Genomic DNA, 15149 nt, shown 5'->3' with positions numbered 1-15149 from the left:
GATTACGGAGCCTTCCCATATACTCTGACCCCCATACTTGCACAGTCCCCCCACTACCAACATCCAACACCAGAAAGACACATTTGTTACAGCTGGTGAACCTATACTGGCACATCATTATCACCCTAGATCCCTCACTCACATTAGGGTTAACTCATGGTGCTGTACATTCTAAGGATTTTGACAAATGTGTAATGAATGGCATGAATTTGCCGTTAAGAACATATAGCCCTAAAAATCCTGTGCTGCACCTATCCATCCCTCCCTTCCCCCCAAGCGCCTGACAACCACGGGTGTTTTTACTATTTCCACAGTTTTACTTTCCCCCCTGAAATGTCATGTATTTGAAATCATACTATATGTAGCTTTTTCAGAAAAAAAAACTAGTACTTTTTAAAAACAAATGATTTATTTGAAAACCATGGGATTCATTTCTAGATTGATGGCTAATTTTAAGACTAAAAAAATTAGTAGTCACTGTGAAAAACCATGCATGTCTTGTCAAGAGCAATGATGATCTTGTTCTTGGCTTGGTGGCAGCACTCAGTTTCAGGGGTCATTTTCAGATCCTGAAGGAGGTAATTTGTTGTCTTCACTCTTCACTTATGTAGTTTTTCTGCTTCCTGTTTATGTGTTCTTGGGTGAGAAAAGAGACAAGTAAAGCTAAAATAGTTGGGAAGCTTTAAAATTTATTTTTTTCTATTCTCATCTACTTTTCTGTCAAAGAAAACAGAGTATCCTAAATTCTACCACGGGTATAACTCTTTAACATATTCCTGCCATACTGGAATTTAGAAGACTTGAAATTTTCTAAATGGGTCACTGCAGGCTGAATTTTTAATCACTTCTTTAGGTGAGCCTTGCTGTTCTTCTAAACAAAGCTTTGACTGGTTTATGGTTATGGCCCTGTGGCTGCAGGGAAATAAGGTGACAGGGAGGTCTTGTTTTTTGTCAGAAGTAACCGCGATCAACGTTAGCTTGTGGTAATTTTCCTTTTCTCACATGGATGGTGCTCTAGTCTCAGAATGAGAAGTCTTAAAATCACGTAATAAGAAATTTATTTTCCTTTGGGCAGCCAACTAACTTTCCATGTCTACATTTGTAAACATCATTATAGTGAAGACTGTTTAAGAGAAGTTCTAGAAAGCTGGGGAGAGAAACGGCTATGCCTGGGAGTTTTGCTAGTTGTCACTTCCCAAGCGGTGTATGGGCGGTAGCCTAAGGCAAGACGGTGAACACACGGAAAGAGAAGTGAGGTATTGAAGGGACAGGAGCATGAATGTTGATACCGTTGTTTAGAGTCAAGTTCAATCCCACCTCAATAATAAAAGTGACTTACACTTTGTTGCAAGTATTTATAATGGTAATCCTTTTAAATGTTTGACTTAAGTTTTGTTGTTTGCTCTTCTTTTTGTCACTGGAATGTCATTTGCTTTTGAGAATAATTTTAAGTGCTGTGTGAAATGAGGAAGTCACAGAAGCAAGGGACAGTATTACCTGAAGAGGAAGTGGTTTAGGAAACTTGTCAATCACAGTCATGACTAATCACAGTCACTTTGGTCACCCTTTTCCGATCCTAACCAGCCGTTATCTGGAGATGGGCAGATGGCGGCACCCACAGTGGATACCACACTAATGAAAACTGCTCAGGGCTCAGGGCTGGAGATGAGGAAGAGGGATCAAAGATTACGGGTCTACAGAGTGTGTCTAATTTTTAAAAATCAACTTTAAGAATTACTTGTAAAATATAGTAATCAGTCAACCCTAAAACACAGATGTTCTTCAATGGAAAAAAATATACTTCATAAAGTTCACGTGAAAATAAATAGCATTTAACTATGTTAAGAAAGAAAACAGATTTCTAATCTGAAGTCACCTAGGGTTATATGAAGGATAGATAGATATGTAAATAGGTTGATGATACTAATAGAAGGAATGGATTAAAATACTGGACTCCAAAAGACATGTCTAGACAAATAATAATTTCTCACAATATAGTCAAAAAGTTAAATATGTGGGGGTATGGTCTAATATAGCTCACCTTTCAAATTAATTTTTAACAGAGTGTTCAAAATTTGAGTGTTCCCCCAAATCACAAAGTATGAGTTATCTTTACAAAGACCATTACTTACTATGGGTCCTAGTGCCTGTCTTATTCTTTCTTTTAAATACAACAGGGTGAACATTTGTTATGTCAGCAGCTGGCACTAGAATTCCTCTCAGGGAATTACATTCGAGAGGGTGGGGGGAGACCTGAGGCTATGGCTCTCTGGAGGAGATCCTAGAAGTTCTCATTCCAACAACAAAAATGGTAACTGTGTGTGGTGATGGATGTTAGCTAGACTTTCTATGGTGATCATTTTGAAACCAAGGATTCTTCTGATTGGGATTAAACTTAATTTTAAATCCTTGCTCTAGAAATCATCTTTCTTGAAATCTCTCTCTCTCTCTTTCTCTCTCCCCCCGCCCCATCTACTTTCCCTCCCAAATCATCAACATCCCCCAAGGCAGCAGAAGACAGCCTGACAAATGGCCACACAGTGTGGAGTTCTGGTGGGCTAAAGATAACATCTTGAGTAAGTTATGCTTCAGTTCCTGAGCCCAAGGATGGGAAGATCTGCTGGCTACTTTCCCAAGAGACTAGACAGAGGGATGCCAGAAAAGAGCTCAGAACTGTCCTTGGGGCCTGAAGAAATGATTTATTACTCTTAGCTTACCACTGACAAATTTGCTCCCAGCACAACCCAAAATTTCCTAACCAAGATGCTTGTTATCTTGCACTATGTAATCTGTAACCTACGCACCATTGGAATGTTCAGGCATTTGAACATTAGCTTCCTGTTCTCCTGGGTAGTCTCGTTCATAATAAAATAGCCAATATTTCTCCACTGCAGTTCTCAGTGTCTAGTGCTTGGCTCTGTTAGTGCCAAGTGGTCAAACTCTTTCTGTTCTGTAATGGTTTCACAATATATGCAAATACCAAATCATTCTGCTGTACAGCTAAAACTAAAACAATGCTGTGTATCAATTGTATTTTTTTTAAAAGGAAAACCATGAAGGAGCATGAAAAATTTAACCTGGAGTCAGAAAATTATATCAGAGGAGACTGTGAGGATTTAAGACATACCCCTTAAGACATACCCTTTACCTCTTCCATTCACAAGAATCTAGATGTATTTAAGGAAGGCTTTAAATACCCACAATGCATGAAATGGGAGTTTGAATCAATCTTGTTTCGATTTGAAGGAGCTAGGAAACCAGATGACGTTGTGGTTATGTAGTAAAATGTGACCTCTTCCATGATTGCGTGTGAAACTTGAGGATGGGCCTTTTTGCCCTTGTTCTCATTGGATTTCCTTTTTCATACCGATATGTAGACATTCTTTATGTAGTATGCACACTAGTCCTTAGTCAGTTATACATGCAGCAAATACTTTATTTCCTGGCTCTTACTTTGTTGCCTTTATAGCATCTTTTGATGAACACAAATCTGAAAATTTAATGAAGTTGAATTTGTCAATATTTTTCTTTATAGGTTAAGCTTTTAGAGTCTTAAGAAATCTGTCCCAATCTGAAGTCATAAAGATATGCTCCCAGACTGTCTTCAAAACCTAACAAATTTTAGTCTTTAATCTGTCTAAAACTGATTTTTGAGTATGCACTCAAGTTTTACATAAACTTGAGTGCAATTTTATTTTACTTTTTTTAGTAATAGAGGTGATTGTAATGATTATCTGTGTAATAAAGTTGCTTTATCTTAAAAAGAAAACACTCAACATTTAGCCTTTAAGTGTAAAGTTTGCTTTGGGGGAATAAAAGTAGTTTTACAGTTGTTTTTATGGAAAATAACACAATAATTAATATATAATAATATAAGAAAAACTGTATTTTTCACACTCACAGCTGTACACCTACCTTTGCCCCACCTTGTATCATTAGATTTTACAAATCTTTTCAACTTTGGCTTTGTTGATTCTTTTTATTAAGTTATGATTTCATCTTTGATATTCCTTTCCTCTTTTTTTGTTTTCATTTCTGTTCTTTATCTGAATGTTGGGGTTGCATGCTAAACTCATTAATGTTGAATGTTTCTACTTTTCTAATCATAATATTTCATAGTGTACATTATGTTTGAAGTACCACCATAACTGTATCAACTTTTGTTTTGTTTTTATAGGTGTGTGTATTTCTTTTACCTTTCTTGTCTTCTTTTAAACTGAGCTTACTTCCTCTAATTTCTATCATTTTTTCTCTCAACTTGTTTAGCAGTTTTGCTTTTTGTGTCTTGTCTCCTAGAAGTTTTCCTATTTATTTTAAACTGCATATTTAACAAAGTTTAGAATTATAAAAATACTCACTTTCCTCCTGAAAAATAAAAATACCTTAGAATGCTTTAACTCTGATCATACCTTCTTTCCAATTTACCTACCACTGATTTATCTGATTTAGTTCTGTTACATTTTTAATTTGAGAAATTATGGATTTTTATTATTATATATATTCAATACTTACTTAGATTTCATTGTAAATTCATTGGTGTCTTTGCTTATGATTCTTCTTCTTCCACTTGGGCCTTTCCTCTGGAGTTATTTTCATTCTGCTGAAAACATCCTTTAGACTTCCCATTTTGAAGGATTATCATTCCCTTAAATGCTAAAAAAAAAAAAATCCCAAAACAAATGAAGCTTTAAAACTACCCCTTCTTAGGCAAAATGCCATTCTCTTCCTTGGCTTCCATCTGGACATGAGTACAGTTGTAGCAATCATTCGTTGAATTCTTAGCATATATTCAGTGCTTCAGTTATGTTACCTTATGGAACCCTCATAAAAAATCTGAAAGGTTTGATTTATATGCATTTTGAAGATGAGAATGTTGAAACTCAGCAAAGCTAAATTCCCTGTGGGTCACACAGCAGGCTAGCTGTATAGGTAGTATGTCAATGAAGTCCTGTTTGATGCAAGAGTCCTTGCTTGCAAATGCTTATCAATACTGCCCACTGAAATAACCACTTTAAAAAACACTACTTTATGTGTGTCATCTGGTATGCTAATTTCAAAAAATTATGGTCATTCATATTTGGCTTTAGAATATTCTATATATGCATACACGTGTGTGTATATATATGTGTATATATTAAATATGTGTGTATATCCTCAAATGGGATCAATGATGTCCTCCAATTAATATTTGGATCTAGGATATACTCTATGATTTAAAAAAATATTCTCCTTTATAATGTTTCCTAGGCAATTATTAAAATCAGTCAATGCATATTTTTACTAAGTAAATTTTAAATATGTTCTCTCATTTACTCATATGACAAGGCAATGCTGAGCATGATTTAATGACTCACAATTGTCTACAGGATAATGCCCATGGTTTTCAGCCCTCTGACACAAAATCTTCATGAACTCGTCTCACTCACCTTCCCAAACATTGTTCTATGGTTGTAGAGTGAGAGGAGTGGCAGGAAGGACCCCTAAGCATGCCCCTGCCTCCAATTTAAATTTAGTAATTGAATGAGTTACGGCCGTTTGCTGAGAGAGAGAATGCAGGGGGTGAGGACTAAGATTGAGAAAAGGAAGAGAAAACAAATTTAGCATTGCACCTAGTAAGTTTTAGCTCTAGGAAGGAGCAGTTTGGTTTTAGAGAAAAGGAAAGGGAGTCCAAATCACAGTGAAGCACTTGGGCACTAAATTTGTGTTCCATAGTGTCCTAATTCAGTGCCTTGCTCAGTAGGTGCCCTCTGCCTAGCATTAGAATCCTTGGGGTTATTTACACTTTACTTCCGTATATTTCCACAACACCCTACTTACCCATGCCTTAGACCTTATCACAGTGCCTGCCTTTGCTTGTTTGTATTGAAATCTCCTCCTCAGTTTTCTGCTTCCGCCACTGGACTGTAAGTTTCTGGAGAACAGGGACAGCTGTCCTGTGTATTATCATAAATGGCACCTGGTGCTAAAAGCATACTTGTGGAATAGATTAGTAACTACTTCCTAATCATATTTCCAATTCAGTATGGCAGTACAGAAACACATCAGATAAGAGAGGAAGCCAGACAACTGCTATGAAACCGTGAGTAGTAAAAAAGAAGGACATTCTCTATTGACTAGTCTAAGGGGAAAGTGCCATGGAAGAGTAAAGGCCCTCAGGAAATGTACTTGCCCGGCATGATTTCTCTCTGTGTAGCCTGAGAATGAACTGGAGCTGAGCTCACTTATTTCTGCTCTTATTATGCTTTAGTGCTCTACACCTTCTAGTTTCTTATTCATTTTTCACAAGGTTAAAAGGGTTATTTGGAATAGTACAGAATGTTCCACCACTGCAATGAAAGGAATGCATGTTGGTACCTGCCATTAGCATTTATCAAAGTGCACACGGACCTAATGCAACGTAAACAAAACGCTTCAAAGTCACATTACTTACAAACCTTGTTTATCATTAATAGTACCACTATTTAAATGATACAAAATGTGCATGCTTTCAAACTATATTCGTTATTTTGAAATGTCAAGAAAGGTAAAGTTTATGTAGTCTTCCACCTGCTTAATGCCTGTAAAATCATTCCTGCTGGAGATACTGAATTGTTTTCCATTATATTAACATTGCGTGAATAAAAACCCAAGCCTTTTAAATCATAAGTTTCATAAGGTGTTGATTGGCCTGGAGCAGGGTAAATTCAGATAAATATTTATGGTGTCAAGAGTTGTGTATATAAATATTCTCCCTTGAAAATGTTTTCAGTGTACTGTTAAACTGCCAAGGTGATATAATTTAACAGGTAAGGCAGTGAACAGAGAGCCAGGGGGTCACTGAGTTTGAATTCTTTCTTCATTTCCACTTTAATATATGATCCTGAACCATGTGGACCTTTTCAAAGTCAAATTACCACTTTCTGAAATAGGGAAAAATTAACCATACCGTTGTTGGGGCATGAGGGCAGAGTCCATGGTTACAGAAACTTTGAAAATGCAGAATTATGATTAAAATGCAGGCATTCATAACAAGGCCATTTATGTGGAAATTGACTTGCATTTATTATTATTATTTGAAGTACACTTGCAAACTACTTGTCATCATGCTAGTTACCATCTATGGGCTGCGTCCTGCTACCAGACACTGTCCCACCTGTTCCATATACTCCATGTACTTCTTTTTCAGTCCCCTTGTACGCCCACCCCCCATCAATCACCACACTGTTGTCCCTGTCCGGGAGTCCTTTTTCCTTTTCCTCTATCCCCATTTACTTCTGACAACAAACATTTGCGATAGATATTATTATTCCCATATTAATTGGATTGACATTGCAGGATGTGATGTGTTCAAGCTTGCCCAGGTTGAAGACAGCAGAACCACACTGAAAAAACCCTGAATGGGTTCTGAAGCCAGAAGGCTGGCTTCTTACCCTTGATGCCACGTTGCCTCCGTGCTTTGCGAATGGGGTGTTTGAAGCTTAGAACAGTCCAGCAGTTGGGCAAAGATCGTCAGCTCACAAGCTGAGCTGAGACGACAAACCAGTGTGTTTGACAAGGGAGTCCTAGCGACATCTGTCATTGCCCCTCTGGTATTTTAGTGCGCTTGCTACCTTTCGCACCCCTTTCTCTCTTGGATCACCAGGATAACTGGAGTCGCTGTTCTTCTGAATGGCCTGACCTCTCTAATCTCAAAACCCCAATCTGGCTAAGGAATTCTACTCTATTGGATGTGAAGGTGGATTATGCATCAAAGGTAGAACTGGTCACATTTAAATCATTTTCAAATTCTGTTCCTTATTGCTTAAATGAGGGATGGTAGAGTATTTAGGGTTTTTAACTTTTGCTATAGTGTAGCCTCTTTGAGTGCAGTAAAGATTATTCATTTCATCTGTCAAGGCTCTGGTGCCTAAGATAATGTCTGAAACTTTGTAGATATATATAAAAATTATATAGTAAACTTTGAATGAAGTTGCTTTCAATTTTTTGACTTTAAGACTAGGTCAAATGGATTTTCCATTTGATTTTAAGGCTTATTAAAATGGCAAGTGTATTGTTTCCTTTATAAGAAGAAAGGAATTCAATATAGCGGTGAAATGATTTATTTAAAATTTTTACCGTATCTTTTGTTTATGAGATGAAAATGTGACAGAGGGGCCTGACTGAACTATGGATCCACTGAGAATCATCCGTTTACTTTATCCAGGTGAAGCTGCCCAAACCAGTTAGGTCATCTTGCCAAGACTTTACAAGGACATGCAATGTGCCATTGCCAGAAAACATAAAATGGTTAAACAATGAAGCTCCAGGTAGTTGCAGACGTAGGATGTAGTGATCATGTGATGAAGGTAGTTTCAGAGAGCCCAGGATTTTCAGCATAAGTGAACTTATTTTTACTTCTGATTCTACTTGCACACTGTTCCCTTACAGAGTGCTATGATTGTTTCTAAAGTAATAGAACTTATTCTAAGCATGCGTTCATGCAGGTAGGGGAAAAATGGGAAGCCTCTCTAGAATTGGCTTACATGTTGCCAGGAATGGCCTGTATAAGCAGCAGTGACACTGAAGTCCCTGCCCTTTGTGCCACAGTGTGGGTGCCTTCCAGTGGTCCCATTGCACCCGCAGTAGGCAGAATCATAGCTCACTGATGGTCACTTCACATGGCAAAGGGACTTTGCAGATATGATTGAGGGGAGATTATCCTGGATTGACTGTGGGGGTCCATTCTAAGTACATGTCTTAAAAGTGGTGAATCTTTTTTAGCCGTGGGCAGAGATGAATGTAAGGACTCATCTACTGTTCCTGCCTATATTTTTTATTTTTGAAATTTTTTATTAATGTAAAGTTGGCATACAATTTTATACTTGTTTCAGGTGTATAACCTAGCGATTCGACATTTATATACATCCTGATGTGATCACCGCAATAGTAACCCTCTGTCACCATGCGGTTATCGCATTATTGACGGTATTTCCTGTGCTGTTTACTACATCCCCTTGCTTATTTATTTTATACCTTGAACTTTGTACCTCTTTTCGTACCATCACCCACCTCTTCCCCTCACTGCCTTCTTAAAAGAGGTCACACGCCAAGGAATGCAGGGGCCGCAGGTGGCTAGATCAGCAAGCAAACAGGGTCTCCCCTGGAGCCTCTGGAAAGAAACACAGCCCTTCCGATTTTAGCCAGGTGAGACCGTGTCGGAGTCATGACCTATAAAACTGTAACGCCACACATTTGTGTCATTTAAGCTGCTACATTTATGGTCATTTGTACTGCGGCTCTAAAAAACTAATATGGCATCATCGTACGTGATCTTTGCTGAATTATAGTATTGAGTTTTATTAAGAATTACCTTTTGCAGGCTGCAGGTTCAATGGTTCGATTCCCCTGTCAGCACCTGTATGAGAAGGGAACCATTCTCACAATTGACGTTTCTCTCACATCTCTCCTTTTCTCTCTCTCTCACTCTCTCTTTTCCTCCCTTCCTCTCTCTCTAAATGTCCTTGGGAGTAGACTTAAAAAAGAGAATTGCATTTTGAGGAGTACTTATGATTTATTAGTTATCATGCTAAGCAGTGTGTGGATGTGTGTGTAAACATCATGCAATAATGACCCCCCCAAAAAAAATCCCAACTACATTATTGTTGCTGTTCCACAGAGGAGCAAACTGAGGCTTGAAAAGTTTAAGTAACTAACATCAATTACATATCCACTAAGTAACACAACTGTTATTTGAAATCGGGTTAATCTGGAGTCAAAACCCATATGAGATCAACTATACCATGCATGAACAAAATGTGAAGGTTACGGTTTTCTTCATCAGAAGAGTTCAAAGACAATGAAGTTGATGTAAAAACACTTTGTTATGTCAAATCCTCAGTTATGTTACATGTCAAATCATTTTCTCCAGCACAGTACTTCATATATTATCAGCAGTCAACCTGTGATAATTAAGTGAATGAATGATCCTTGTTGTTGAGTAAAAATACTAGGTATAGGTATACATTATTACATTTACTGTATTCCACATATATATTATATTATACTATACATATGCATGTAGAAGAATCAGCTTTATTTGTAAAAACAGCATCGAGATGTTATTCTTTGCCACAAAAATCAGATTCCAATAGCTTTCTTTTGCATTTATGACACTTGAAGTTATAACTGATTGTATATTATTTTTTAAAAAGTGATTCATGGTTCATTTTTATATTTAATATCAGTAAGGAGAGTATATTTAATAAGGTAAAGAGATTAAAATGGAGGAAGTCTATATAAATTTTAGCATGTTATTTTTTATTAAAGTATTAAAAATTACTGAGTAAAGCAAAGGAAATTAAATGACCTTTGTTTTTAAGTCAGGAAATTTTATTTTATGTTTTAAATTGCCAGTAAAATTAGAAAGATAACAGCATCTAATTAAACCATCTTCTTTTCATTTGAAAAGTATCCACTAATATTTAAACACAGAGTTATGAACAATAGAGCAACTATATTTATTATTTAGGCTTCATTCCACATTATTCTATTTTTAAATGATTACTAAATGCCATAAGGGAGAAGTAGATGTGCAACTTCGATTTCAGAAGCACATCACTCACAACTAAATTGGTCCAAGCTTCTCGTATAACTAAAATAACACTTTACTGTCTATTTCCTTCCAAATTTTTATACCAGTTTCAATAAAGACTCCCAAGTCTCTTTATTAATTAGAAAAGTAGTTTTTATCTTTTAACTAAAATGACAACTTATTGAAGACCTATGAGCAAGATACTCAACCAGGCACTAAGATAAATTTTTAAGACTTAGTTTTGATATTAATAACATGCTAACTTATTTCAAACTACTAAACTGTTATTAATATAATTATGTACATATATGTACATGCCAATACATGACTATGAATAGTTAATTATATATAACCTATTGATGCCAAAGTCATAAACAATTTAAATGCCAATGCTTCACATTGAAGACTGAGAGGATAATTAATGCATGTTTTAGGCCACAACAATCTAGACTGTAGCACATACAAACATCTCGCTCAATTAACCATTTCAAACATTTGGTAATGACCTAATAGTCACAGCCTCAGGATTGGATGTGTGTTGTTTTAGGCGAGTAAATAATAGAGGAAATTTAGGATGGGGATATCCATGGCTTTTCCATGGTCGTGTATCCATGGGAAATTTCAGCCAGAGATCAGTCATGGAACCTAGTCACATACATGAAGTATCAATGCTCTGAGGGTGGTTATCAACATGGAAACAGGGCCTGGAGCACAGGGAGAAGGAGTTGAACTGCATGTGGTTAAGAAGCACTTCCGTGTACCGGTTGCCAGGGAGAAGTGGTTTAGAACAAGACAAGAAGGCCAGAATTGGAGCCCATAAAAAGGTGAATGGCAAAGCAACTAGTAGCTAAATAATCTGCTTTCCTTTCTCCCATCTCTCCTGTCTCTGAGGTACAATTGTCTCGCTGCATTTCCAGGGTGATACCCCTCCTTGTGAGTACAAGATTCTTATGACTCCCACGTCCTACTTTTCCTGGCACTTTGCTTCCTAATTATCCCTTTTCTTTTGCCATCGTTATCCTCACTCTTTTCACCTCCTTCCTCTTCATTATGACTGAGTCAGTTCCATCTTGAACACTCTTGTCTAAACCTTCCTGCTACTTTTAAAGAGGATCTAGCTCATTCTTTTTTTCAGTCTCGTATATTTTTCATTTCCCTTAAATATCCACACACATTTTACTCAAAATACTTTCTTGTTTTCTGTACACTTGGTTTGCATAAACACTGAAATATTGTATAGATTAATTATGCTTTGCCATTTACTTATCTATGGTTTCCGTGAAGGAAAATTTCATCGTTTTTAGTTCCTAGTCTTAAAAGAACTCATTTTGAAATGTTGTAAAACCTTAATGAAGATCCAAATTCATATAAATTATTTAAGCTATAATTTCCTATACTAAACAGTCATTAGATTAACATACATCCTTAGATCTCATTCCAGCTGTACCAAATTAGCTTTTTTTGAGTACTTTAAGTTTATGATCTCAGGCAATGCAGAAAGTATTGCTTTTCTAAGATGTATTCTAAAGTTGCAAACAGCAATTTGACTTTAAAATGCTATGTAGAACATTTCCTTTGGTTAGTATCCATGTTGAAACAGGATAGTGAGACACTAGGAAAATTGCTTGGCAAGTGGAACAGGGAAACTGAGACAGCTGAACACAATGGCGGAGTAATTTATACCCAGGTGCAAGTGGTCACCAGGGTGGAAAACCCTGAGTTCCTGGCAGGGGGCAAAACTGGGAAAATAAGGACCTCACCCCCAGAGTAACCTTTTCTCCCCTGATATTTCCTCCTGGGAGATAACATGGAATTGAGGCCTCAGTTCTATTTTAGCCCAAGCCCAGAAAAGCAATGAAACCAGGTGGGCAACACCAGAACCAACTGCAGTGACTAAAGACCCCTGCCACTGACCAATCAGTGGAGACCATGGCCCTGAAACAGCACACCTGGAGAGCTGGTGATTAATCTACTGAAACCCTCCCTGACCCCTCCCCCTAAGATTTGCCACCTGCAAGAAAAAAGATAAAAGCCTCGAGACAAAGGACCCAGCTCCTTCTTTCCCTTCTTCTCCGCCCCCCTTCTCTTTTCCCAGGCACTTGCCTTCTAAACTCTGAGGCAACGGGCACAGGCACCGGCAGCTTGTCCCCAGGCCTCCTCATAGTCAGTCATCGGGGAGTCTTCCCTGCACCAAGTCAAGAACCCACACTCAACGGCGGGCCCTAGGCAGACAGACCACTGGGGGCCAGGCCTCTGTTCAGCAACAATGTCATTAAAACTCATTTTTTCCCTAAGAATTATTGCATTTTAAAACATTGCGTGATTTTTTCAAATACAGATGAGGCAACTGAAAAAGAGAAGATCTGGTTGAAGTGCCTCCCGGTTTCAAAAAGAAGTCTGCATTTTTGGATGCTGTCTTTCTTCTTTCTTTTAAGAAAATAGTGCTACAGAACAGGTTTCATTTGGATGGTAATATGTCTAAGAGAAAAAACCAAGCAGTTGAAATGATGGCATTTTAAAGTGAAAATATTACTTTAAAATTACTCTTTAAATTATGAAGTGTCTGATAATGCACAAATTCCAATATTTGATGTCCGGGTATGCCTCATTCTATTTTTCATTTTACCGTTTTGCTGGGTGTTTCAATCTCCAGAAGAAATAGCAACATGGATGAATCATCTTCAAATGTTCCAATAAATATTTTCTTTTTCTCATAATTTCCCTTCTCTAGCCTCTAGATTTAGGCTTTCTGTCTTCTGCTTCTATCTTGCATCTCTTAGAGATTCTTTTCACACACTTCACTCTGTTAGTTATTAACACTTGCTCTCTGACAATTCCTTAGTTCTCTTCTCTTGACAGGGTAACCCTGCTGCCAATCTTACTTTTTCTGTAGTTTTTTGTCAGATGCCTCCTTTTGCCAGCTACCCAATTCTGAATTTGTAGGGAACCTGCTGAGGGCAATATTTCTTTCCTCTTTTTTTTTTAAAGTCAAAATACTCACAATGCTGTTTGCATAATAACGATGATCAGTATATTGTTTTTATAAATGACCCTTTATCCGATAAGCTCAATGTAACATGCATAAATTCATTAATAGTCTTAATATTTCCATGATGTGGTGGATCTGTTTGTTTTTTCTCTCCAGATGTGGAAAGAAAATCAATAGGAAACAGGATTTGGGACTATGGTTGTTTAGAAGCATGAAGCAGGGACACTTTTAATTGGACAGGATTTTGGGAAGAATATCATAAATCTATGTCAAAGGTTTAGTTGACTTCACTGATTTTAAGAAAATAATATTAAGTGGAATAAGTTACCAGAACTCTAATTTTACTTCAAGAAAGTCTACTTTCGGTTTCCCTTCCCCTACTAGCACTTTTAGATTCAGACAGGCATTTGTGCGTAGTAAATTGCTCTCCTCTTGCTATTGTTACAGTGGGTTCCAGTGAGTCTTTTTGGGTTATTATGTTGCCCTACGCATTTACATTTCAGTCTTTTTTCCCATGTTGAATCTTGATTGTGATTGATAACAAAAAGAATTCTCGAAAGTTGTATTGGAACAGTAGAGCCTAAGATGGTGTGTTTTTTGTACGTGTGGTCTCTTGTAGGGAAGGAGGGGGACTTATGGGAGCAGGGGAGTGAGAGAAGCAGGAAAGGGCAGGGCAGAAAGCCAAGGAAGGTTCCAGGTGGAAACTAGCCTGAGTCCATTCCTAGAGGAGGCCTGAAGGGCAGCACCGAGTAGGTCCCACCTTGAGGCCGTGGCTTGGCTTGCTGTTCTCCCCACTCAGTCACTTACTGGGAACTGCCCTGGGGTGACCCTCAGGCCAGGCAGTTCTCCGAATTAGGAGGCAACTTGCAGCCCTCAGCAATCTTGAGGCAGATGAGGAATGCGCAGTCCAGACCTGTAAAGGAGATGGAAATGTATGTACCATTTAGCTTTTGTGGTGTTAAAAACACCGAGTGGCTGAAAACTTCAGAGATATACTACATTTCACATTGCGTTAGGTTGACCACTGGGCAGGGGCACCATTGAACCATCTTTCATGTCTTGGGAGCTTGTAACTGTTCTCAGCAGGCTGCCTTCCCATATCTGGGGCCTAAGCCCCGAGGGCTGCGACAGTTGGGGTAGCAGCAGCGGTCCTTCATATAATTTGTCACCATCTGTCACAGGGGTCTGCCAACCATGGCCCATGGCCCACATCCACTTTGGTGCTTGTTTGTGTAAATAAAGGTTTATTGGAATAAAAGCTACTTCTAGTACAGCCATTGGTGCTTGTTTGTTTTTGTGTATTGTGCACGCCTGCTGTATTACTAGAATGGTGAGGTTGATCGGTTGAATCAGAGGTTGCACAGGTCCCACAGCCTAGAATATTTACCATCTGGCTGCTTCCAGAAAAGGTTTGCTGACCCTGATCTGTCAGGATAGCAAGGGCTGGCTTGCTTGATGAAGATGATGAAGAAACAGTTGTCAGTAAGTGCAAGAGTAGAAGAAACTGCAAGGCTCTTTGAGGCCTAGGCCTGGGACATACACAGAGATGCTTCTGCTAAATTCTGCTGTCAAAGGAAATCGCAAGGCTGGTCCAGATTCAAGGATTGAGGA

The 15149-nt window shown here is 38.0% G+C and overlaps 1 long non-coding RNA gene across 1 annotated transcript; it reads right to left on the bottom strand.

Annotated features, from left to right (window-relative positions):
* Positions 1–390: 390 nt before the first annotated feature.
* LOC123818918 lies at positions 391–6205 on the bottom strand. The gene is made up of 3 exons (XR_006785726.1): positions 5818–6205; positions 4513–4653; positions 391–636 (listed from the first exon to the last, which is right to left on the bottom strand). It is a non-coding gene; the product is annotated as an uncharacterized LOC123818918 (long non-coding RNA).
* Positions 6206–15149: the final 8944 nt, after the last annotated feature.

Source organism: Phyllostomus hastatus, unplaced genomic scaffold (genome assembly GCF_019186645.2).
Source record: "Phyllostomus hastatus isolate PE091 unplaced genomic scaffold, TTU_PhHast_1.1 phas_contig_29, whole genome shotgun sequence".
NCBI classification, from domain to species: Eukaryota; Metazoa; Chordata; class Mammalia; order Chiroptera; family Phyllostomidae; genus Phyllostomus; species Phyllostomus hastatus.
Note: the sequence above shows the minus strand (reverse complement) of the source record. Positions and strands in the feature narration are given on the sequence as shown.